This window comes from Rattus norvegicus, chromosome 13 (assembly GCF_036323735.1).
Source record: "Rattus norvegicus strain BN/NHsdMcwi chromosome 13, GRCr8, whole genome shotgun sequence".
NCBI classification, from domain to species: domain Eukaryota; kingdom Metazoa; phylum Chordata; class Mammalia; order Rodentia; family Muridae; genus Rattus; species Rattus norvegicus.
The window spans coordinates 106,409,081-106,435,330 of record NC_086031.1 but is presented as its reverse complement, the minus strand read 5'-3'; the positions used below and the strand labels follow the sequence as shown (position 1 = coordinate 106,435,330).

The 26,250-nt window shown below is 45.0% G+C and overlaps 1 protein-coding gene across 5 annotated transcripts in view; it reads right to left on the bottom strand.

Moving 5' to 3' along the window:
- Positions 1-26,250, bottom strand: part of Kcnh1 (potassium voltage-gated channel subfamily H member 1) — a 302,612-nt gene that overhangs the window by 120,382 nt on the left and 155,980 nt on the right. The window lies entirely within an intron of this gene.

Below are 26,250 nucleotides of genomic sequence, written 5' to 3'. Positions count from 1 at the left end.
ATTCAATTCCTCTGCCTACCCCTCACACAAGTAACAAAAGGTCAAGTTTGGAAGTGGCCCAAGCTTGGAATGAACCTAAGTACTTACTGCCAGTATGCTCTCACAGACCAGCCACTGACATGGAGCACAGAGAGCTAGAACATCCCACATGACACCATCTGCTGTGTTCCACTAGTGTCCAAGACGCTGAACCTCAAATCCCCAATGGGGATGTCCTATAGGCAGACTAGGCACTTTCTCTCTTCCCAAAGGTGAACAGGATTCCACAGTGACTAGTCCAGACAGAAATGACTAGGGAAACATCTACTTCTAAGAGCCTACACGTTGTTGAGACTGCCCTTGGACCTGCTCACAGACACACCACCTCTGGGAACTCTCAGGGCTTATCAACACCTCAGCCTACGTGTTTCATGGCAAAGGCCCTCCTGGCTACTCTCATCTTTCTCATTAACATCCTCACTTTGCCCACCAGTGCTGAGCTGGGCAGGGGCCTCACAGCATAACCTCTATAAGGGTGGGTCTTTACACTGAAGGCACTTGCTCTATTCTCAACCATCAGGAGCTCCACTGGCATGCCCTTGAACTCTGCTGATGGCCTGGCCTCTCTCCTGATGTGGAAAAAAACCTCACAGATGGTAGGGCTCGCAGAAGCTTGGAATCTGCGTACAAAACACCCTCCTTGGGAGGGGGCAATGAGAGGAGCAGCTTGCCAGAGGCCTCAGGGCAGCCAGTGACTGGAATAGCAAAGAATGAACAGGAAGTGCCAGCAAGCTGGGAAATTCATTGTTAGGAAGCAAAGCTGATTTACAAGAAATGCACAGACTGCCTGCCTGGATGCCCCTGAGTACCTACCGAGCCCTGCTTGTACATGCCCACAGCACAGCGGAGCTTGGCTGGAACCTGCTTCCCTCAGCTAGACAGCAGAGCAGCTGTCCCCACTGATGAGCCAAGCTCTGCCCACTTGGCACGGTGGGGCAGGATGGCCAATGAGGACACAGACACCAGGTACAGTTCAGGGGTGGAGACTTCAATGGCCACGAGGTTAGGATCCACTAGGAGAGCCCAAGCCCTTACTTCACTGTGACCAACTAACTTCCTCCTCTTTAACCAGCACAATGGAAACGGGTAAGGGAAAAGAGAAGAGGCAGGGGCAGAACCTGTGTTGTCAGTCACAGGACTTCTGGTGATTAATGGGACAGGTGACAACTTTAGGTGTCTGGGCCGCAGCTCTGGTACCCAGATCCTCTTCCTTAGCACTAATGGCAGGTGGAAGACTTGTGCAAATCTCCAAAGAGGCCAAGACATTAGTCATAACTAATGTTGAACAAATCATCCCAACCACAGATGCTTAAAGAAAGAGCTGTTGTATTAGGATCATAGATTCTGTTGCAAAGGTAGAGCCTGTCTTGGCCTCTTGGTCTCTGGAGCCTTAGCTGGGAAGGTTCAAACATGGGGTGGCTTGACTGAAGTCACCCATGTTGGTGTCAGGAACCAGCTTTACAGTCAGGGACTGGCTTTATGGCTGCAGATTGCCCCTGAATCCAGTGATGACGGTGACATCACCCATAGGCGACAGGGACCCACACAGCTGTTGCCACGGCAATCACCATACATTCTCAGAGTCTATTCCCCTCCTCTACCTGTGAGTAGTTACACCACACCCTAAATAAGAGGCAGGCCCTTCCTGACCTTAGCCCCTCCTCTCTTTTTTCCCTTGGTGTCCGCCACCCCTTTTGCCCTCTTCCCCTACAATAAACCTCTCTCACATGGGACTGCATTGGCCTGGTGTGGTCTGTCCAGACGTGAGCTGAGATTCTATCACAACAACCTGTAAGTTTGTTTTCTTTATTTATGTGACTAGCAGTTGACTGTGACATCAGCTAGATCCTCAGTCAAATCTGGGTGCTCAACACCCACACACGGCCACCCAGGGGACTGCAGGGGGCTGGCAGAGAGTACGCATCCCAAGTGAACCAGGCAAACACTGTGTGGCCTATCCTGACTTCACACTCGACACCCTAATGTTACTTTGATGATGGTCATGTGTCTGTGAGGTGCAGGGGCAGAAATTGTGTCAAAGGCATGGTGGACAAAGAACATGATGAGTGGGAGAGAGTCAGACCATCTCTGAAACATAATCTGCTCCATTGTCATCGCAGCTGAGAAAATGGCCACCTCCCAGTGCAGAGCTCTTAGAGTGTGGCCCAGAACAAGTCCTTCCACAGGGCAGCTTGTTCCCTTCACCCCGATAGCAGGCCTGGAAGACACTGTGTCATTCCGTTCTATGCCAGAAGCCAAAACCAGAGAGCTGACACCTTAGCCGATGTCAGCCTCAGAACACATTAGTGTGAAAACTCTACCTTCTGAAGGCCCTTCCCATGTCATCAGTTTTATGCACACCGTCTGCTAGACAGCTCCTTCTAGGTGCCTGTTTATGTACCTGAGGTACTGAGGATTGAACCTAGGGCTTTTGGGGCATGCTAGGCAAGCACTCCACTGATGAGATCCGTCCTTTCCCCTTGACTTTTGTGGTGGCAGAGTGAGTGCCTGTTTTTGTGTTGTAGCTCCGGTTGTTGGCTTTGAACTCATAACCATTCTGTGTTCACTTCTACCATGCCCCGGCTCTGGATTTTTAACTATAAAGTTCTGTTGTCTCTCTTTGTCCTCAGTCATCCTCATAAAGTCCCAGTTTCAGTTAATGGTGATAGGCAGTGTGTGTGTGTGTGTGTGTGTGTGTGTGTGTGTGTGTGTGTGTGTGTGGTGTGTGTGTGTGTGTGGTGTGTGTGTGTGTACATGTGTACGTGTGTGTGCATGTGTGCATGTATGTGTACATATGTGTATATGTATCTGTGTGTTTATGAGTATCAATGTATGTGAGCATGTGTACATGTGTGGGGGTGTGCATGTGCACATGTGTGCAGGCGTGTGTGTGTGTATGTGTGTGTGTGTGTGTCCAGTTACAAAATGTACAGGGAAGTGTAGAAATGTTTAGACAAAATTTCTCCATCTTTCCAGAGCACGTCATACATTGAACAGCATTAGCTTACAGCAGGCCTTTTAAATCTTCCATTTGCAACCACTATCACTGGAGAAAATGACCTTGGGTGTATAGGTATATAAAATATTTATACAAATCAGACATTTACCGTCAATAAATAATACATTCATTTAAAAACAAGAAAACAAACAGCAGAGAAGCCAAATCCAAATCGCTTGTCAATTCATTCAGACCCCAAGTCCTTAGGGCACCTGCTTCAGAGTAAAGGACCTTGCACTTTGGGTGTCACGAACAAGCCACAGGGAAACTACAGGGCAGCCCAATGCCATCGGCTGAATTGCTCCAGTGACACCTAATGTCCACCGCATGCAGGCATTGCTGCACCTGAGCCTCGCTTTCCCTTGCTAACTATGAAGCTCTCATGAAGCTCAAGACTTCAGAGAATCTGGTCTCCAGATCGGGGAAGAACCGTGTGTGCGCCACCGGGCTGGTCTGTCCCCTTCTAACCTCCCATTTGAAGTTTTCAGGCTGAGAAGTTAGAGGAACGAACGAATGACTACATCTAAGATATTTTAATTACCCAGACTCCCCTGTGCCTCCTGGCCTGGACTGCTTATCTGCCTACGCCACTGTCTTAACCATGTCTTCCTTAAATTTTCCTGTAAATTAAGTCATGCACCACATGTATTTGGGTTTGCCTAAACACAAAGAAACAAAAATCAAACCAACCAACAAACACACACCACAATATAGGAGCTGGGCAGACGGCTGTTAAAAGTGTTAAATGCACATCCAGAGAACCTGGTTCAATCCCTAGTACCAACGTAGTGGCTCACAAACATTTGAAACTCCAGTTTCAGGGCATCCGACACCCTCTTCTGGAGTTTGTGGGCACCAGGCACATATGTTCAGGACAACCCTCATCCACATTTAAAAAAATATTAAGTCTTTAGGAAAAAGGCAGTATACAATAAATATGATAGTCCACTAAGTTATGTAGATGTGAGACTAATGGCTACCTATGGCTGCTGGGCTCCACTGTGTGGATATTAAAATGTGTTTGATTCCTCCCCTTGGTGGGATTAGTGCTGCGATTAGGCTGTGCTATGCTCTCTGCTCCTCCATATCAGATAGAGCAATGTGCCTTCCCTGCAACCATCCAATTTATAAGTGGCTTTTGACTTCATTTTGTTTCTGGGTGGACACAAGAGTACAAACAGCACCTTCTATTTGTCAGCACCTTCTGTCTGTCTGTCAGTACTTTTGTCCATCAGCACCTTCTGTCTGTCTGTCAGGACCCAAGCAGCATAGACTGATAGCTCATTCTTGAATGTGGATGAGATGCTACCCAATCTGATGGGTAATCTGACATCATATCAGAGAGGCCTAGCCACAGGACTTACCGGACACTCTCAACCAAGGAAAGAGCTTAACTCCCTCAGTCACAGCCTGTAAAGAGGTGGCACTCTCACAGCAAGGGCAATGACCTCCACCATTGTGTCATCTGACCATGTCATGCTTGCGTCAAGCAACAACAAGGCAGAGACCTTCCTGCTGTGCCAGGGGCTTCAGCTGGGCTTGGTCCTTGCTGCTGCCACAGCCTAGCAGCCAGCATCTGCCATTCTCCTGTCTTCCCATCTGGAGCTCCGTTCATCTGCCCAGCCTTAGTTTTGTGTTTTGACCTCTCTTGCTAGATGCAACTCTACAGCTCTGCTTTCAAAATGGCTGCTGCGGCTTTTCCAGCTTCTTCCCTACAGCTGGTCTCTGTCCTTATCATACCAATATATATCTACCAGTTCTCTCAAACTCTACCTGGGTATCTTAGCCTTTATAACCATTCTGTAATCTACATATATAAATATAGAGAGATATGTGTGTGACATCTCTCTCAAACTCTCTCTCTCTCTCTCTCTCTCTCTCTCTCTCTCTCAAAGGGTAGGATGGTCATAAAATTAGTATCAGGAATTAAGATTGGAATAAAAGATCCCATGATCTTCTCTGCCAGATTACAAGAAAAGCAGGAACACCTAGCAGAGTATTACCAGAGTGAACACCATACCTATGAACATATCCTTAGTCAATATATTCCCACATGTGGAAGGACACAAACATATTTGTTTCTAGCACATTCCAAACAAGCAATGGTGTGATGCTGCCAGAGACACACATTTTCACTGCTTATCAGTAAACAGAAGAGACTCAGGGGCTCCTCATAAACAAGGGCATAACTTCAAAGAAATCAGCCAGGTTGATTGGCAAATACAACTTTACACGCCACCAGCAGTAGAGAGGAACATTTTGAATGTTAACCTTGTAGTGAGGACCTCACTGGTTTCAAAGACCAATCCCTTGATGCTTAATTAAACTGAACATCTCTCTGTGTCAGTGGCTACTCATACATCTCCTTTCCTATTTGAAATGCTAAATTGGTTTTCCGTTATGGAGTTGTATGAATTTTTAGCATACTCTGGATTCAAATACCTTGTTCTAAAATAAAATTAGAAATGTCATTGTCTTGATTATCTTCATGATTTAAACAGGTTTTATTTTATGCTTCAAGTGTTTTGTGTTCTAAGAAGTTTTTGCCAATCGCAATGTTCAGACTTCCTATAGCATCTGCAAGTTTTGTAGTTTTAATTTCTATGCTTGGGCATACTCTGTGCTTAAGTGGTTTCCATGTACAGTGAAGATAGAACTTATGTGTTTGGGAGCATCATCTGTTGAGAAGACTGTTCTCAATGCCCAGAACCAGCACCTTTCTTCTCCATTTGGTTCCTTAGGTTTCTGTTTCCTTTCTAGGATCCTTCCATTTTCTCCTTCAGACACCTATCCTCTCTCTCCACTAACTTCCACCCACAGGATCTGTTCCTTGTTTCTATAGTTTTGTTATTTCAAGAATGTCCTAGTGGGGCTGGACAGATGGTTCAGTAGTTAAGAGCACTGGTTGCTCTCACAGAGAACTTGGGTTTGGTTCCCAGCAGCCACATGATGGCTCCCAACTGTAACTCTAGTTCCAGGGGAACCGCTGACCTCTGTGGGCACCAGATACACACCCTGCAGAGACATGCATGCAGGTAAAAAACACTCATACTCCTAAAGTAAATCTAAAAAACATTAAAGAACTTTGTGTGTGAGATATTAACATAGCTAACCACACACACACACACACACACACACACACACTGTGTGTTCCCTTCATTGGTAGAAACAAAAAGAACTATACAAAGAATCAACAAAACCAGGAGTTGGTTCTTTGAGAAAATCAACAAGATAGATAAACCTTTAGCCAGACTATCCAGAGGACACAGAGACAGTAACCAAATTAACAAAATCAGAAATGAAAAGGGAGACATAACAGAAACTGAGGAAATCCAAAAAGTCATCAGATCCTACTACAAAAGCCTATATTCAAAAAAACTGAAAAATCAGGATGAAATGGACAATTTTCTAGACAGAAACCAGGTAACAAAGTTAAATAAGGACCAGATAAATGATCTAAACACTCCCATAACCCCTAAAGAGATAGAAGCAGTCATTAAAAGTATCCTAACCAAAAAAAAAAAAAAAAAAAAAAAAAAGAACCCACAGGACCAGATGGGTTTAGTGCAGAATTCTATCAGACCTTCAAAGAAGACCTAATACCAATACTCTTCAAACTATTCCACAAATAGAAACAGAAAAAACACTACCCAATTTCTTCTATGAAGCCACAATTGCATGCATACCTAAACCACCCAAAGACCCAACAAAGAAAGAGAACTTCAGACCAATTTTATTTATGAAAATCAATGCAAAATTACTCAATAAAATTTCTTGCAAACAGAATCCAAGAACACATCAAAATGATCATTCATCATGATCAAGTAGGCTTTATCCCAGGAACGCAGGAATGGTTCAATATATGGAAATCCATCAATGTTATACACTACATAAACAAACTCAAAGGGAAAAAAAAACTAATGATCATTTTGTTAGATACTGAGAAAGCATTTGACAAAATTCAACGCCCCTTCATGAAAAAAGTCTTGGAAAGATCAAGAATTCAAGGCCCATACCTAGACATAGTAAAAGCAATATACAGTAAACCAGTAGCCAACATTAAACTAAATGGAGAGAAACTTGAAGCAATCCCACTAAAATCAGAGGCTAGACAAGGCCTACGTATTCTCCCTACGTATTCAATGTAGTATAAAGTCCTAGCCCAAGCAATTAGACAAAAAAAGGACATCAAAGGGATACAAACTTGAAAGGAAGAAGTCAAAATATCACTATTTGCCAATGATATGATAGTATACTTAAGTGACTCCAAAAATTCTGTCAGAGAACTCCTAAACCTGATAAACTTCAGTGAAATGGCTGGTTATAAAATTAACTCGAACAAGTCAGTAGCCTTCCTCTACTCAGAGAATAAATAGGATGAGAAAGAAAGTAGGGAAATGATACCCTTCACAATGGTCACAAGCAATATAAAATACCTTGGTGTGGCTCTAACCAAGCAAGTGAAAGATCTGTATGACAAGAACTTGAAGTCTCTGAAGAAAGTAATTGAAGATCTAAGAAGATGGAAAGATCTCCCATGTTCATGGATTGGCAGGATTAATATAATAAAACTGGCTATCTACAGATTGCCTAAAGCAATCTACAGACTCAATGTAATCTCCATCAAAATCCCAAGTCAATTCTCCACAGAGTTAGAAAGAGCAATTTGCAAAATCATTTGGAATAACAAAAAAACCCAGGATAGCCAAAATTATCCTCAACAATAAAAGAACTTCTGGGGGAATCACCATCCCTAACCTCCAGCTGTATTACAGAGCAAACCTGTATGGTATTGGTACAGAGACAGGTAGGTAGATCAATGGAATAGAACTGAAGATCCAGAAATGAACCCGCACACCTATAGTTACTAAATCTTTGACAAAGGAGCTAAAACCATCCAGTGGTAAAAAGACAGCATTTTCAACAAATGTGCTTGTTCAACTGGTGGTCAGCATGTAGAAGAATGCAAATCGATCCATTCTTATCTCCTTGTAAAAAACTCAAGTCCAAGTGGATCTTGGTCCTCCACATAAAACCAGATAAACTGAAACTAATAGAAGAGAACGTGGAGAAGAGCCTCAAACACATGGGCATGGGGGAAATTTTCCTGAACAGAACACCAATGGCTTATGCTCTAAGATCAAGAATCGACAAATGGGACCTCATAAAATTGCAAAGCTTCTGTAAGGCAAAGGACACTGTCATTAGGACAAAACAGCAACCGACAGAATGGAAAAAGATCTTTACCAATCCTACATCTGATAGAGGGCTAATATCCAAAATATACAAAGAACTCAAGAAGTTAGACTCCAGAGAACCAAATAGCCCTTTTTTAAAAAAAATGGGGTACAGAGCTAAACAAAGAATTCTCAACTGAGGAATACTGAATGTCTGAGAAGCAACTAAAGAAATGTTCAATGTCCTTAGTCATCAGGGAAATGCAAAACAAAACAACCCTGAGATTTGACCTCACACCAGTCAGAATGGCTAAGATAAAAAACTCAGGTGACAGGTTGGGGATTTAGCTCAGTGGTAGAGCGCTTGCCTAGCAAGTGCAAGGCCCTGGGTTCAGTCCCCAGCTCCGGAAAAAAAAAAAGAAAAAAAGAAGAAAAAAAGAAAAAAAAAGAAGAAAAAAAACTCAGGTGACAGCAGTTGTTGTTGAGGATGTGGAGAAAGAGGAACATTCCCCCATTGTTGGTGGGATCGCAAGCTTGTATAACCACTCTGGAAATCAGTCTGGAGGTTCCTCAGAAAATTGGACATTGCACTACCTGAGGACCCAGTTATACCACTCCTGGCCATATACCCAAATGATGCTCTAACATATAACAAGGACACATGCTCAACTATGTTCATAGCAGCCTTATTTATAATAGCCAGAAGCTGGAAAGAACCCAGATGTCCTTCAATGGAGGATTGGATACAGGAAATGTGGTACATTTACACAATGGAGTACTACACAGCTATTAAAAACAATGACTTCATGAAATTCATAGGCAAATGGACAGAACTAGAAAATATCATCCTAAGTGAGGTAACCCAGTCACAAAAGAACACACATGGTATACACTACTGATGAGTGGATATTAGCCCCAAAGCTTAGAATACCCAAGATACAACTCATAGACCACTTGACGCTCAAGAAGACCAAAACCTGTATGCTTTAGTCCTTCTTAGAAAGGGGGACAAAATACTCAAGGGAGGAAATGAGACAATGTCTGGATCAGAGACTGAAGGAAAGGCCTTCCAGAGACTGCCCTACCTGGGGATCCATCCCATCTACAGACACCAAACCCAGACAATATTGTGGATGCCAAGAAGTGCGTGCTGACAGAGCCTGATACAGCTGTCTCCTGAGAGGCTCTGCCAAAACCTGACAAATACAAAGATGGATGCTTGAAGCCAACCATTGTACTGAGCAAAGGTTCCCCAATGGAGGAGTTAGAGGACTGAAGGAGCTGAAGGTGTTTGCAACCCTATAGGAAGAACAACAATATCAACCCACCAGATCCCCCAGAGCTCCCAGGGACTAAACCTCCACCCAAAGAGAGCACATGGATGGACCCATGGCTTTAGCAGCATATGTAGCAGAGGATGGCCTTGTCTGACATCAGTGGGAGGAGAGGCCTTTGGTCCTGTGAAGGCTCAATGCCCCAGTGTACAGGAATGCTGGGGGGGGGGGAGGTGGGAGGGAGTGGATGGGTGGGAGGGGGGATGGGATGGCGGTTTCCAAAGGGAAACTGCAAAAGAGGATGACATTTGAAATGTAAATAAATAAAATATCCAATAAAAATATATCATAAAAAAGAGATTAAAAAAGCAAACTTCTAAGATTTTTTTTTTCAGGAAGACACACTTGATGTCAAACCCAGTGACCTGCATTTGACTTCTGGGGCAGGTTGTCCTCTGACCTCACAGGAAGTCACCGTGTGCTCGCCTCACCCACAAAACAAACAAACAAACAAAACAACAACAAAAAAAAAACAAAAATAAAACCAAAACAAAACACTTTTTTTTAATATAAAGCTGGAACCAGGAGGAGTTAGGAGCACAGAATAGGAAGTAAAAATGATCAGATTATATTGTATGAAACTCTCAAAGAATTAGTAAAATACTATATTAAAAAATAACAATACGCATAGTGAAGAAAGTGGATCCCATCCCCACAAACCTGTTAATTAACCACAGTTCGCTGATCCTCAACTTCTTAGGATCCACATGATAAAAACCAATGCTTTCTGGAAGATTAAGGTTTTAAATAAAATGTAAATGTTCCACCCGACAAAATATGTACAGAAAATTTATGGAGAAAATTGTCAAGCCTTCATCATAGGAATTTAAAATTTCTGGAATAAATCGTTAAGTGTAATAACACCATTATTAAGACACTAAGTTTTCCTGATTTAATACTGTGTTAAAATGAATTCCAAGAAAATTCCCCTGAGTCTCTAGATCACTTAGACTAATTTTAAAATTCGACACATGGATAACAATATATAAACTATTGGCAGGAGGGGTGACTTACCAGTTAGAGTCTATTGAACATGTACAGTGAGGAGGACAGAGCTGGGAACCCAGAGACACAGTGGCGGAGATGAAGCTCAAGTTAAATTGCTCTGGGAATGCCTGTTGGACATTTTAAACTTAACATATCCAAACCTGCACTCCTTGTCTGTCTCCTCTCAACCCCTACAAGACCAATTCTGGTTCCCTGCTAGGGTTGGTGGCCACTTTTGGGTTTTTGGCTGTTTAAGCAGAAATACATATGTTTTTGCCCACTTTCCTACAGTTCAGTTCCTTGCTTTGCTGGTTTTATGATGCTCTGACAAAACGCCTGGAGATCAATTGGGTGCATTTTGGTTCCCGGCTTCAGTCTACGGCCATCTGGCCCCATTGCCTCTGAGCCTTTGGTAAGACAGAGAAAGCACCCACTCAGGGATGGGGTGGAGGAGCCTTTTCACCTCACAGTGGCAGAGCATGGAGGAATAGGGGTTCTTTCTCCCTCTTATAACAAAGTTCCCCCCTCCAAACTGACCAATCTATAAATAAATAACCCATCTATGAGGTCAGAGGTCCCACTGCAACTGGACCAAGCCATCTCTCCACCCATGAGCTTTTGAGGGACATTTAAGACATGGCCCGTGATACTCTTCAGCAGGGCCAGAAATAACTGCCTCTATAGGCGACCCAAAGCCCTGTCCTGCTCTCTGACACCTATTAGCCCCTTGAGAACTTCCATCCCCGTGGGACCTTTGATCTATGGGCCTCTCTTGACAGTATTTAATATAGGCACACCAAATGTCAAACCCATGCAATCCTGATTCTACAAGGAGCTCAGTCCTGCAGGGGCTACAAAGGACACCTGGTGGCCCCGTGTAGAATTTCCCAGCACCTCTTTCCCAGCTCAGCACCTTTGAGCCCCACTAAGTGTGTGGGGAAATGCTGCCTGACATAATCTTTTCTGTCTCCATTGGTCACACAGCAGAAAGTAACTCAGAATGGATGGGATACATCAGCTTGCTGTCTCCACTTTTGTCTCCAGCGTTTGATCTCGCTCTGACTAGGTGTAATAAGTTCACGGGTAATTTCGTTTCTTGAGGGAGATCTGAATTGGTTTAGGGAGTAGCTTTCCCTCTAAATTACAAAGGGAAAAAGGAAAGAAAAAAATACAAAGCCTGATTTTGACAGTTTGCCAGTGGGGACACATGACTTGTAAAAAAGCACTGTTTGTTTTGGAAGCAACAAGCTGCTTTCTAAAAATTTAGCTACGACAGCCTCATTAAACATGTATTTATGTGGTCACTGGTACGGAAAAAAGGGGGAAGGGCAGAGAAGGGAGGGGCAGGTCTAGCAGCAGGATGTGAAGGAGGACAGACACTGGAGGCAGCTTCATCAGTTGGATGGCTGCTTGTGCCCTGAGCTTGGATCCCATGGTGAAGGCAGATGAAGTCAGACGCCAGATGCTGGGTAGGTCATGGGAGCCATTAGAGGACAGACTAAGGGTTTACTCCCTTCAGCGTGAAGTGGAGGAGGCACCGTGTTCTACCTGTTCCCACAACGCCAGCAGCAGCCATGTTGAAGGTCTCTCCCTGATCTGCTCCCATTTTATCATTGAACTGCCCGTAGGATTTATTCAACACAGAGTCCAACAATTCCACTGAGCTTCTGAAAAGCCATGCAGTGAAAGCCCTCCTACTGCTGGGCTGGGAATCATTACTTATACGATATTCTGCTTTTCCCACTAGAGGGAATACAATCCCGGTCTCTGCATTTCCTGTAAAAGACTGCCAGTGTATCCATGGTGATGCGTAAACGAGTGATCTCTCTCCTCTTGCTAATACCAACGTAACAAAACGTACAATTGTAAGAAATTAATTACATGTATAAGTAATTGAGTCCACTCAATAGTTTCCTGAATTAAAAACCAGGTATATAAATTTACTATTTTACCACACCATTTCTAGCTCTTGACTGTCTTTGGGTTTTGTGTAGTTTATGGCTTAAAGAGGTCCCTTAGACACTGTGTTGAGAAGAGGTGCCAAACAATGTGTTATAAACGGCCCAATTATTCTTGAAGACACATAATCATTACTGTGTGTGCACCAACAACAGAATGCTGGGGGCAGGGAGTATGTGCATAAATGGAATAAAAGGAGAAACAGGTAAACACTAAACACAGCTAGAGACCCAGCCGCCCTTCTCTTTGAAATAAGACAGATGAGAAAGACAGAAAATCAGTAAGGGCACAGTTAAAACTCAATAATACCATTAGTCCTGGGACTATAGGCATGCACAGACTATGTCATCCAACTACAGCAGAGCACATGCTCTCCTCATGTCTACATGGAACATTTACCACAGTCTGACTACCACAGACACCTTAGCAAATGTAAAACAACAGAAACGACATGGTGTCTGCTCTCAGGCAACATGGAATGAAGACAGAAATCAGCACCGACAGCTGGGAAATCAAAGGGTTAAACAACACAGGGGTCAAGGAACAAAACTGCACGGACATTTCAAGCTATTTTGAACTACATGAAAAACAGAAGCAAAAATTTGTCAAAATTAGTGGGATGTAGCAGAAACAATGCTTTTAGGGAAATCTGAACATATATGTAAACACTACGATGTCACCCATAAGCATGGAATTTGTTATGTGTGGCAATGTGGATAAAAATGGAAGATGCTATATGAAGCAGGGTACAGAAAGACAGATGCTGAATGTTCTCACTCACAGGTAGACACTTCAAACCCTGATTTTGTATAAGAGCGTGGTACGGATCCTCAGAGGTGCCAAGAGTCTAGAAAGAAGGACGTGACAGTGCTGACTGTCAACCCAGAATCCAGATTCGACTGGAGGTGGGTCTCTGGGCATGCCTCTGTGTGTGGCAGGGTATCCTGATTGAATTAATCCAAGTAGGAAGACCTGCCCACTCTGGGTGGCACCATTCCCTAGACTGCATGACTGAAGGAAGGGAGCTGAGCACAGCAGGAATTCGTTTCTCTCTACTTCCTACTTGTGGATGTGGCGCAATCAGTTGTTCCAAGCCCTGGCTGCCTTGCTTTCCGCCATGATAAATGGCAACCTAGAACTGTAAGCCAAAGAAAACCCTTCCTCCCTTAAGTTGCTCTTGTCAGGGTGCTTCATCACAGTGACAGGAAGAGAAACTATGACACGTGGCAGAGCGGTTCACACAGCGTGTATGAAAGTAGGAGTTCAAGGAGGAATAAGTTCCATTTGTTCTACAGTGCAGATGGGTGGCTATAGTCTGCAACAATCTTTCTTTTAAGAACTAGAGAGAGGAATTCAGAACTTCTTAACTGAAGAGAAAATTGTTTAAGAAGACATAGATTTGAACTGCCCTTAGCTGACCTTTATGTGCTTTATAGTTTTCAAGGAATCACACTGTATACCATAAATAACATGCAGAATTTGGATATATGATCAATATATAAAAATGGACATAAATCAATGAAATTGGTAAAATATCCAACAAAACCAAAAGCTAGTTCTGCAAAAAGATTAAATTCCAGTAATTATTTTTAAGATACTGTATGGCTATTAACAAGCTAACTGTAAACTTGAAAATATTTCATTATCTTCTGTGTATGTATGTATGTGTATGTCTGCATAACCACGTGTGTTTCCAGAAGCCAGTAAAGAGCAGAGTCCCCTGAAACTGGAGTTACGGATGTTTGGGATCTGCCATGTGAGTGTTGAGAATTGAACCCAGATCCTTTGGGAAGACAGCCAATGTTCTTAATCGCTGAAGCATCTCATCTCTCCAGACCCTGATTCTGAAAACTGAGATGCTAATAATATCAAAGGAGAAGAATCACAGGTAACAGAGCCCACAACTATAAAGCTATAGATGATAGATTATTGGTGAAGCATGGACAATCATTGCAACAGATTAGAAAGTCCACAAATAGGCCCACACAAACATGCTTAACTGATCCATGATAAAGGAACAAACGCAACACCATGGGCACATGACAGCATTGACTACATACACCATAGAGACAGTCTTACAACAAACCGCATTCAAACAACTGGACAGCCATATGTAAATACAGATCAAGCATGGGCCTCACAGTCTTCATAAAGATTAACTCACAACAAATGCCACATCTCTCTCCAAAACAAAATCACACAACTCCTACAGGAAAACATAGAAAATACATCTATATCATCCTGGTTCTGGATGACAGGCTGCTCTGCCTCAGAATAGGAAGGAAGTGCAAACAGAAGCGATAATAAACCACTGCCACTCCGATGAGAATGGTCAAAAACCAGAATGATAACAGTAAGTGCTGACAAGAACGTTGGAACCACGGGATGCTCAAAACAGCACGGTGCTTAGGAAGACACGTTCCTGTCCTGTAAGCCATCCACCCATTCTTCATGCTTACCCAAACAAGCTGAGCTTAGCAGTCAGAGGAGCGCTTGCACATGGACTCAGCAGCTTTGTGGATCACTGCCAAGACCTGAAGAGCGACTGAAATGCTCTTCAGCAGACGATTGGACAAATGATGGTCCGTCCAGATGATGGACTAACTAACATACAGCATCAAAATGAAAGGAACTATCAAGCCATGGTAAGACACGGAGGATGTAAGAGAAGTCAAGTGCAGAGGCTGCTCACCATATGATTCTGACTGCACTGCATTCCGTGTTTTGTTTTGTTTTGTTTTGTTTTGTTTTGTTTTGAGACGGGGTCTTATATGAAGCCCTGGCTGGCCTGAAACTCAAAAGACAGATGAGAGTCTGTCTCTCAAATGCTGGGATTAAAGCTGTGTGTTACTATGCTGGCTCAGGTAAAAAAAAAAAAAAAAAAAGACCAGTGGTTGCTACTTATGATGTGGCAAACCGATGGGACAGAGAGGGGTGGGCAGTGCTAACATGCAACTGGAAACTCTAATGATGGATCAACACACATTTGCATAAACCCTCATGAACTTTAGTAATGATGTGTCAACATAGGTTCAGCAGTTGTGGCAAAGGAACTTGTCAGGAGCGGTGATAACAAGGCAGGTGGAATTTAGACGCATAGGAGGAAGATGGGGAAATCTCTATATTTTGCACTCAATATTGCCAATGGTTGAAACTGACACTAAACCAGAAAGTCTACTGAGTGTTTTTAAAACTGACCCGCATGAGGTGGTAGTCCTAAGTAAGTACACCACGTGCTCAGGAGGTGATGACTGATATTCTTAGTGAGCAGTGGTTGGCCAAGGTCTACCCTCATTGGGGAGATGGGGGATGAAGGGTTTGCTGAAACCCCCAGTGGGAAGACAGAATCACAGGATGGCTTCAAAGAAAGTCAAGGCTGGGGGAATCTTCTCCCAAGCCACCTGTGAATAGGTGACCTCATTCCTCCATTTCCAGAGGCTCATGGAAGCTGTGCTCTGTGCTCAGACAGGATGCTCACAGATGCCAGCCCAGCTCAGCCTGCAAACCCGCTCCCCCCCTCTTTCTTCAAGGCGCAGCAGCATTTTCGGGATTAGAAGACAGAGCTTTCTGTCTCCTTCGTGATGAGTCAGAGAAGCCTTCAGTGTCCCCTTGAGCATCCTGAGGCGGCTGAGGAGGGGAAGGAACTCATTCCCTTTCAGACTGGGAGTGTTTGCTCAGGGCTGCTGAGGTGTTTCTCTCTGTTTGGAATAAGAAATTGAAGCTTGCATCTAAACTCCTCACTAATTAGAAGTCACACCAGGCAAAAATCTCTAAACCTTTTCAGTCCTGAAAGGAAAAAGTATCACCAAGTTATCACTCCTCAGAATGGAGTCCTTAATACCCAGGGAATCACAGAAGCTGTGAAAGTGTCTATGCAGCCCACAGGTGCCAGCATGTAGTGGGGACACTGTGGAGGGAGGAGTGAATGGCTCCAGGAGTCATTCCCTGGAACAAACACTCAGAAACCAAGGCTCCCCATTCTATGCCCATGTTATCAACCAGAAGCAAGCATGAGACACCATGTGCAGAAAACATTTAGGAAAAAACATTCTTTGATCTATGCAGACAGAAGGAACTCAGCCACAGGTGTGGATGGGTAGCAAATGCCTGTCATGAACATGAAGGATACTGAGAGGGATTTACTTCCAATGGAGAGGAGCCTGTCCCTTCTGGCCAAACCACAAAGCCAACATTGTCTGTGTCTCACATGTTGGCCCTTATCCACTGGAAAATTGAGTGCATGTTTGGAAGTGAAGAAGTTTACTTCCGAACACAGCCCAGGCATTAGAGCAACACAGAATACACGTATATAGACTGTTGTCCTTCGTGGACAAACCCCACTGTGTTTCATGAGTCACGGTAAGTTTAGCAAGTTGGGCGTCTGAGGTCCTCAGGAAGGTAGATGGTGTGGGCAATCTAGGGTGGCCCCTTAAGTGGTGTGGGAAATCTAGGGTGGCCCCAGGATTCTAGATGCAGTACAAGATAGAATCCTGAGTCAAGCACTTCCTGTTGTATGACTCTGAGAAAGCTGTCACCTCCTACCCATCACTTCCCATTCTGTCACCTCCCAGTCTGTCACCTCACATTGTCACCTCCCAGTCTATCACCTCCCAGTCTGTCGCTTCAAAGCCTGTCACCTCCTGCCTGTCATCTCTGGCATCCCAGTTCACAGGGCTTAAGCACATCCCAGTCACATTACAGACCTCAGTGTATAATTGAGAGGACTAATTGTGCAGCATGTGAGGCTTTGTGTCTGTCAACGAAGAAGATTGACAGGGTTTTGATATTCTGTTTTGAGAACCCCCAAGGCCTCAAGCAAGCTTAGTGCAAGTTGAACAGGAAAAAGCCGCCAATACAGAGCTTTAAATGCAAGATGGGCACAGGGAACTGCCTGCAGATGACTGAGCTAGATTCTTGGAAGGATTAAACACCAAGGTTAACCTCCTCCCAGCCTGGGGACCACTTTCATTAAGCTCACTGACCTCTTCCTGCAGGTGTCTCCTAGGTAACTAAAAGCAGGGTACCTCAATCTTTGGGTCAGATTCCTGCTCTGTACTAGATAAAGTATTTCCTAAAATGGTAACACAAAGCAGGTAGCACCAGATTCACTTAATATTTCTTTCTCCTCTGCAACACTGAAGCCATCAAAGCCACGGTGACTATGGTCTATGGCCTCACTCTAATGTCCAGGGTTAGAAGCAGCTTTCACTGCATCCTGCACACTCTGGAGGCCTCCTCCTAGTTTATCTCCAGGACCAGAAATATCCAGGCTTGCAGGAAATCATCTCTCCTGATACAACCAGAGCCTGAAGAACCAGCACTGAAGTAATATTCAGGCAGACTCCTGTGTACCTACAGCTGCCAAACTGCATGCCTCTGTCCAGGATGGCTCTCATGGCTTTGGGACTATGTGCTTTTTGCCTGCTGTTCCTCACCTATGGACTGCTAGAATTAGTCAGCACTTCACAGGAAATTTCCTTCAGAGGCAGAGAGACACTGCCTTCCCAGTGTGACGATGGGGGGAACACACACACACACACACACACACACACACAGACACACACACACACACACACACACACACACACACACACACACACACTTCCCTTTCCTGTCCCTTTCTTGTCCTCCTCCTGTCCCTTCCCACTTACAAACCTTCTGGCCCAGGTCAAGGCCAAGAATCATATTGCTTGTCCTTTTGGGGGCCTGAACCCCACCCCCACCTCTCATTTTTTGAATTAACATCTCTCTAAGTGTCCTTTGCTGACTTCCAACTCATGGTTCTCCTGCCTCCACCTCCCCAGTATTGGGATTACAGGGCTGTGCCGCCATGCCTGGTAATAGAGTTCTAGTAATAGAGAAGAAGGAGTTCAGAGAGCTTAACTCTCTTTGCCCAAGGGAGGCCTTCAATCCAAGATCTCACTACAGATGCTCAGTTCTTCCCTGGGCTCCTGATGGGGCAGGGAGGTCAGGGATATCAGAACAGAATTCTGTTGCTGCTGCTGCTCTTCACCCACCAAACTGTAATGTGGAGAGACTCGCTAGGTTTGTGTGTAGAAGACTGCCTTGGTGACAGTACCCAAGCCAGCTTGCCCCACTGGCTCTGGTTCTGACCACCAGAACATCACAGATGGTGTCTTTGGTCCCTGCTGGATGAGGCACGAAACAAGGGAAAGGACCCATCCTTGGCCTAGGTGAGTATGGATGTTAGTTTAGTTGTCAGCGTGACACAATCTAGAATCACCCAGGAAGGGAGTTTCAATCAGTAGTTGTCTATATTAGGTTGGGCTCTGGGATTTTCTCGACTGTGGAGGGTCCCTGCAAGCAACACATCTGGCAGAGGAATGACCCACAGAGAGGCAAGACCGAAATCTGGGTCAGCCTGAGTTAGTAGCTGGTGCTGGTCCAAACTGCACAGAGTCTGACACCAGATGGTTTGCTCAGACATGTTTAAGCACAGAACAATTCGGGGGAAAGTTTCCTGGTGAAAAGGAGTTTAGTTCCAGGTGTACATCAAAGCTTAAGACATATTTACACTGAAACTCTTTACAAAGCACATATGGCTTCCCTCATAAAGACAAGTTCTTTTGACTCAGAAACAACGCTCAAGATAAGGGGTGCATGATGCCCATAAGAGCCAGGATTGGCCTGTCCCTAAGAAAACCCAGAATTCACTCAGGCTGATGATGCAAACTACAAATGACCTCTCATTAGGATGGGTTTTATAGGCTGATAAGCAATGCTCAACATCTAGGGTCATATAATATGTAAATGGAGGTCTTTTCAGAGATTTCAGGCTTGGTCAGTCTTTGTGGTCTCCTAACTGGAAGTCTACTGAGTTCTCAGGCGAAAGGAGAATACTGTAAAACAGCCACAGGGTGAAAACCTCCAGCACACAAAATGAAGGCAGTGGGCTCTTGTTAGGATGAGATGGTGTGGAGTGTATTAGTGGAAATAAGGAGTGTTGCACTCTGGGAAGTGTTGAGAACAGAGAAATGAAGACATTGAGGATCCACCCAAGCATGTGAAAACAGCCCGAATTACTGGCCCTGCTGTTAAGAATCCATGGCTGTACTCGGCATGGAGTAGATCCATCTTTACTGCTAAGGACTCTTTGGGAAATTCACCCTCAGTATCTATGCATCCATGTGCCCGGTGGGAGCTGGCTCTCTTCTCTGCCCCTGTGAGCCCCACCCACTGTGTTCTGTATTCTTGGGTATCTCTCTGCTCACCTCAAGTCCTGGTTGATGTCCAGCCGCATCGGGACACCCCAGACAGATTCTCAGTTCCCTTTTCTTACGCTTTGCCTGTGTTACCCCTTCTTACAGCTCCAGCTACAATTATTACAAAGCTACAAATGGGGGGAATCACAGGGCTACCTTCACTGTTTCCTGTCCTTTGGGGATGACTGTCCTGGCTAGCATGAGTTCCAGTGTTGTAAGCACACTGTTCCATGGATTCTTCTGTTTGTTTGGTTTCAAGCAAGAAAGTAAATCCAGTTTCCACTCTTCAGAGTTGGTGGAATCAATCGTGTGGCTTTTTCTTTGGTGTGTTTGAGATGCAGGTGGGGAAGCTTCAGATACATAGCTGAGGATGAGTTTTAACTTTGCTTTTCCCTCCTCCACCTCCCAAGTGCTTACATCCCAGATGTGTGCTGCCATGCCCTGTTTGGGTTCCATGAGTCTAGGGAAGCATTCTACCATCTTATCTGCACTGCTGCCCACTTTCAAACTGCATTTTAAGATGGCATTCAATCATACTTGACTCTGAGCTCTGTCAAGCTAAGGCCTGGGTTTTAACCTTCACAAACCCTTTACATTCAGTGTCAGGGGCAGTTGACAAACTTTATTTACCACCTCAGACTATGCTGCAGTTTGTCACTGTGTGGGCCACCATGAGGATCTGGCACCCTACCAAGGTGGAAGTTGATCTGTTTCTAGATGGAGAAGTCTAGAGAATAGGTATTGTTGTGGCTCTCATAGGTGGGGAACTTTGCAGCAGAGGATTTCTGTGGTCTATAATCACATCACACCACATACACAGATAGACACACAGACACACAGATACACACAAACAGACACAGAGGCACAGATATACGCACAGACACAGATGCACAGAGACACACAGACATAAAGACATAGATACAAACACACACAGACACACAGATACAGAGACACAGAGACACACACAGACACACACATAAACATACACAAAACACACAGACACACAGAGACACAGATACATAGAGAGACAAGACACAGAGACACAAATATGCACACATAAACACAGAGACACATACAGACACATATACAGAGAAAGACACATATACATACACAGACATAGCACACACACACACACACACACACACACACACACACACACACACACCAATCTTTAATAGGAGTCTAGACACTAAGATACCAGGACCAGCAAACATAGAGGACAAGAACAGAGTAAGGAAGATCAATGCCTCAACATAGTAAATGGTTTGTGGAGGTGGCTGTGAAAAAGTAGAAAGGCCAGGGCTCCACCTCTTGCCTCAGATGTCATCTTCCTGCCCTAGTGCTCCTCTTCTTGCTCCAGGCCTCCTCCTCTTGCCCCAGGGCTCTTCTGGGCCTTCTCTCTGCCTCCACCTTTCTAACAGAGCCAGGTGTATGGTCGCATCTTCCTGTCCCACTCACCTGAGAGTAACACTGACAGATTACCAAACAAGCAAGCCACAGGAATACTCCAGACGATCACCAGAGATTCAAGGCAATTTAGGATGTCAGCAGTTGTTTTGGATATTGCTTATCACGAGCATGAGCAACGCATGTGAAAAGAAACCAAGTGTAAGCTACACGTGGCGCGGCTTCATGGCACAGCCCTTGTGGAAACAGATGTATTCGTCCCCGTTTCATGACAAGTCTTGATTCTGACACCAGATTTCAACCACCCCCAATTCACAGGTAAGAGAAGTTGTGTCAGCAGAACCTGTTACCCAAGGAAGCCTTCGTAGAAACACTGAAGAGCAGGTTGGGGGCCTTTCCTGTCTACCATAGATGGTCTAAGGGACAGAATCTGGTAGAGAGAGGGAGGGAGAGAGAGAGTGAGAGAACACCATTAAGAGTGAGAGACCCCTGGGCCTGAGGAGTTCAGCTAAGTCTCTGAGAGTTGAATTTATTTTATACACGAGCCAGGTTAAAATGGAGGTCTATTGCAGAAGGGTAGATGGAACCCACCTAGCACCCTGCTATGGGGACACACAAATCATGATGTCCAGCATCCCAGACAAAGTTCAGCTCTCTGTAGGAGAGTACACACCAACCTCATGCACAAGGAAACTAGAAAGGAAGAGAGAAAGCAAGGAGAAAGGGGTGAGAGCAAGAATAGCACAGAAAACCATGCTAGAGATCAAGGACTGCAGCAGCAGGGGCAGGGGCAGCAGCGGCGGCAGCAGCAGCAGCAGCGGCGGCAGCAGCAGCAGACAGGATGAGATCTGCCTGAGGAACTCTTGCTGTGTTCCTGAGCAAGGGTGTTCAGGTAAGCAGATCTTCCCCTGTGACTGCTCCTAACTTTAAGAGGTTTCTGTTAGCAATGAACCAGAAAGGGACTCCACCCTGTGTCAGCCAGCACTACAGGTGAACTGATGTTACCATGGAGACCTGAATCTCCAAGGGGATAGGCTGGGTTTTGAATCTTCAAGTCAGGGAAGGGTCCAGTGTGTTTGTTGAAGAGTTCTTCCCTGAGACAAAGACTTCGACATCTACCTCTCCTCTTAAAGTACCAACAACAGACCAAGGCATAATTTCACCTAAGTTCACCAAGGGAAGCCAGCAAATGTATTGAGCTCACACATGGTGCATGGGTGTGGGGCTACTGACAGATGGACCAGGGATGGGGTGGTGGGAGAAGCAGCTACACTTTGAAGTCATCATCTAGCATAGAAGGTGGTTCCCCTTCCCTGTTCTGCACACATGGAGCCAGAGGGCTGTTCAAAGCTCTAGTAAGGGCCCAGAGATCCTCTCCCCCCATCTCTCTATGAGGAATGCCAACAGTAAGACCCATCCTGATGAACGCCCTTGAGCGGGCACAGACATCTGAAGCAGACGGTGGCTGTTTTGCCTGGGAGAGAATCACAGTCTACAACAGAGTCTGCCAGGTGCTTCCTTCGGCTTCTAGAAAGAGAGACAGAGATGTCCTCTTTCCAGGAGCAGACTGAAGAGACTGACTACAAATCTAAGTGTCTGCAACGGGCTATGAACTCTGGCTTAAAACATTCAAAATCGAGAGCAAGCGCCACAGCTTCAGGCATTGGGTGGTTTCGGGTTCCTGAAGGGCAGGAGATTACAGCAGATTAGAGATCACCACGGGGTCTGGATACAGTTTGAACTCTGCCCACCAGCCTAGCCTGATCAGTGAGCTCCAGGTGGAAAAGTGGGGAAGTGATTGAGAAAGACACCTGACAGTGACCTCTGTCCCTGCACGCACATGCTCGTGTGCACGAGCACACACATGTGCTCACACATACACACACATACACACACATACACACACATGTGCTCACACATACGTACACACACATACACACACGTGCTCATACACACACATACACACACATATACACACATACATACATGTGCTCACACACATACACACACATGTGCTCACACACAAACACACACACATACACACGCACACACACACACATGTGCGTGCACACACAATGATAAACACATCCCATAGGTGTATTTGACTATGGTCTGAGCTAGTGGTTCCAGCAAATCTTCACAACACTGTCAGCTAACAAATTTATTCAAAGACCAGCAAGATAGCTGAGCAGGTAAAGGCATTTATCACAAGGCCCTGATGAGCTGGATTCAGTTTCTGAGAGCCAAAAGGTACAGTGTGAAAACTTAGTGGACTGGCTGGTTTTGTATGTCAACTTGACACAAGCTGGAGTTCTCTGTGAGATCCAGCTGTAAGGCATTTTCTCAATTAGTGTTGGGTGGGGGTGCTAACCCATTGCAGGCAGTGCTGTCCCTAGGCTGGAAGTCTTGGACTCTATAAGAGCAAGCTGAACAAGCCAGGGGAAGCAAGCCAATGAGTAACATCCTTCCATGGCCTCTGCATCAGCTCCTGCTTCCTGACCCGAGTAAGTTCCAGTCCTGTCTTCCTTTGGTGATGAACAGCCATGTGGAAGTGTAAGCTGGATAAACCCTTTCCTTCCCAACTTGCTTCTTGGTCATGATGTTTTGTGCAGGAATAGAAACCCTGACTAAGACATTTACCCCTTCATGTTGTCCTCTGACCTCCAAGTCTGACTCATGGAACATCACCGCCTCCCATACATGTATACAAAAACAAACATGTAAGTAGACAAACAGAGTGAACTGTCAATGTCATCTTATAAGAAAAATAAACATATTCTCACTCTTTGGGTAAAGAAAATGAGGCTCAGAGAGCTGGGGCTGTTTGTCCTGGGTCAGAGTGCTGTTCCCCCAGGCAAAGCAGGATCCAGACCTGCCTCTCACGGCTGTTTAAAGAACCTTTGTTCTCACAAACAAAAACACTACAAAGATACATGTTAGAGTCAGATTTAAAAAAAAAAGCCAAAAAGGCAACCCTGTGATGGGAAAGATAAAGAAAATCCACTGCAAAGAGAGAGGGGAGTTCAACCCTGACTGTTCGACCCTGACCACTGGTGCCTGGCCCCTTCTGCTGAATGTTGAGAATACACCTCAGAGGGAGGCAGTGGGTTTCTTCCCTGTTCAGAGCTCACAGAGAAAAGGGGAAGGGGCCAGAGATGGGCTCTGGACAAATAGTTACACAGACAGGATGCAGTTCAGAATGACACTGGTGTGTAACTATCCAGGACTCAGGCTGACTCGGGACCGTCCCATCATGTTCTGAACGGGGCTTCAAGGCCACGAAGCCTCGGGGGCAGACCTCACCGTGGTTCCCACCACAGGCTGAGCTGGAGCTGAGCTTAGGCATCACTCTGAGCAGAAGGACATGTGGAAGTTCTCCTGCCTAATTTAAGCTGCAGACATCTTTGAACGACTGGTGAGGATGGCTTCCCTGGAAAGGACAGTATGTTTCGTGAGGTTGGTGGGCTGGGGAGGCTGGGGGAAGTGTGAGGTACTTGGGATGTTTCACTGCACGGAGGCTTCCTGTAGCAGGATTCAGAGCTGAGGCAGGAAGAGCGGTGGGGGATGGGAGGGTGGCAGGTACTGCCACTCAGAGCTGGATACATCAGTGATTAGGATACAAACACTGGACCAGTCACCACTGAGCTGAGACTACGGGTCTGCGTCTTACGACCTCTCTCTGAGGGAGTGTCAGAAGAACCACAGGTGTATTTGTAGACACTGGTGAAGAAACAAGAGGCCCTGGCTCATTACCAAAGGTTTATTTTTAACCCAGATGCCCCCTGTCCCCCACTGCTCCCATCTTCTTGTCTTCCTCCTCCTCAGCCAAGCCAGACTGCAGAGTCCCAGCTCCAAACTCATAACCCCCTCAGCTCACACCACCTCACAAACACACACACACACACACACACTCATATACATATACACACATAGACACACACATATACACATATATACATACATACATATATACACACATACATACACATATACTCATATACACACACAAACACACGCATATACATATACATACACATATACACATACATATATGGAAACACATATCATACACACATGTACACTCACATATAATCACATACATATAAACACATATATACATATGTACATGTGTATATATGTGTATATACATGTATATACAAATGTCTGTAGCTTATACAGAACCTTCTTTAAGATGCACTTCTGATGACAGACACATGGCCCATGAATTAATCGCTGTCCCATCAGCAATGACAATAATTAATCCCCAAAGAGCATGCTGCCAACAGTTCAGTAAGTACCTGCTCATAAAGCCAGAGAACGTATTTCTTCCTGAGCTGGGAAATAGTACAGTTCATGCCTCACATTCACAAAGCCCTTGGGTTCAATTCCCAGCACACTTTGCCCTCCCAGATCAGCTGCAGCTTTCTGCCTGAGCCTTCATTCCCATGGCTTGCTCTCATCCCCACATGTCAGCTACTTGATCCCCTGAGACTCATGCCTCCTCCTGCGAGAGACTCGCACTCCTCCTAAGGGATCATCCAACCAGGATTAGGTACCTGCCCTTTCTAGACTCTAAGTTTACCTTTCCATTTGTGCTCAGCATTCGGCAACTTGGCCATTTGTGAAATCAATAAAGAAAATGTGTTTGGCAACACAGGAGAACTTAGCATCCAAGATCATGCTATACTCCTTCTAGAAGGCCAGGTCTACAAGAAGACCTCACTTCACCTGGATACCTCAACTACATTCCCCGATTCCCACCATCTCCCCAACTACTCCAGGCACAGGTGATGGGTATAGAACTTTATTATATTAGCAAACAGAAAAAAAATGTTACTTGTAAATGTTATTTGTAAAGGGTCTAATTGCTAAAAGAGATAGACTATGTGCCTTGCACACATTAGGTGTCCAATAAAAGTTATGAGTGGGGGTGGAATTCAGTAACCAAGGGCTCAGCGACCTGTTCACCTTCTTGCTCAAACACAAGTGTAAGCCCAAGGTGCTTCCCACAGCAGTTCTGGACTAAAGTTAAAGAGCAGATGTCAAACCCACCCTCAGAAAGAAAGCTGGAGGTCACTTCTCCCTTCTCCACAGGAGTGTGGACAGAGGAGCAGAGCCACTCCACA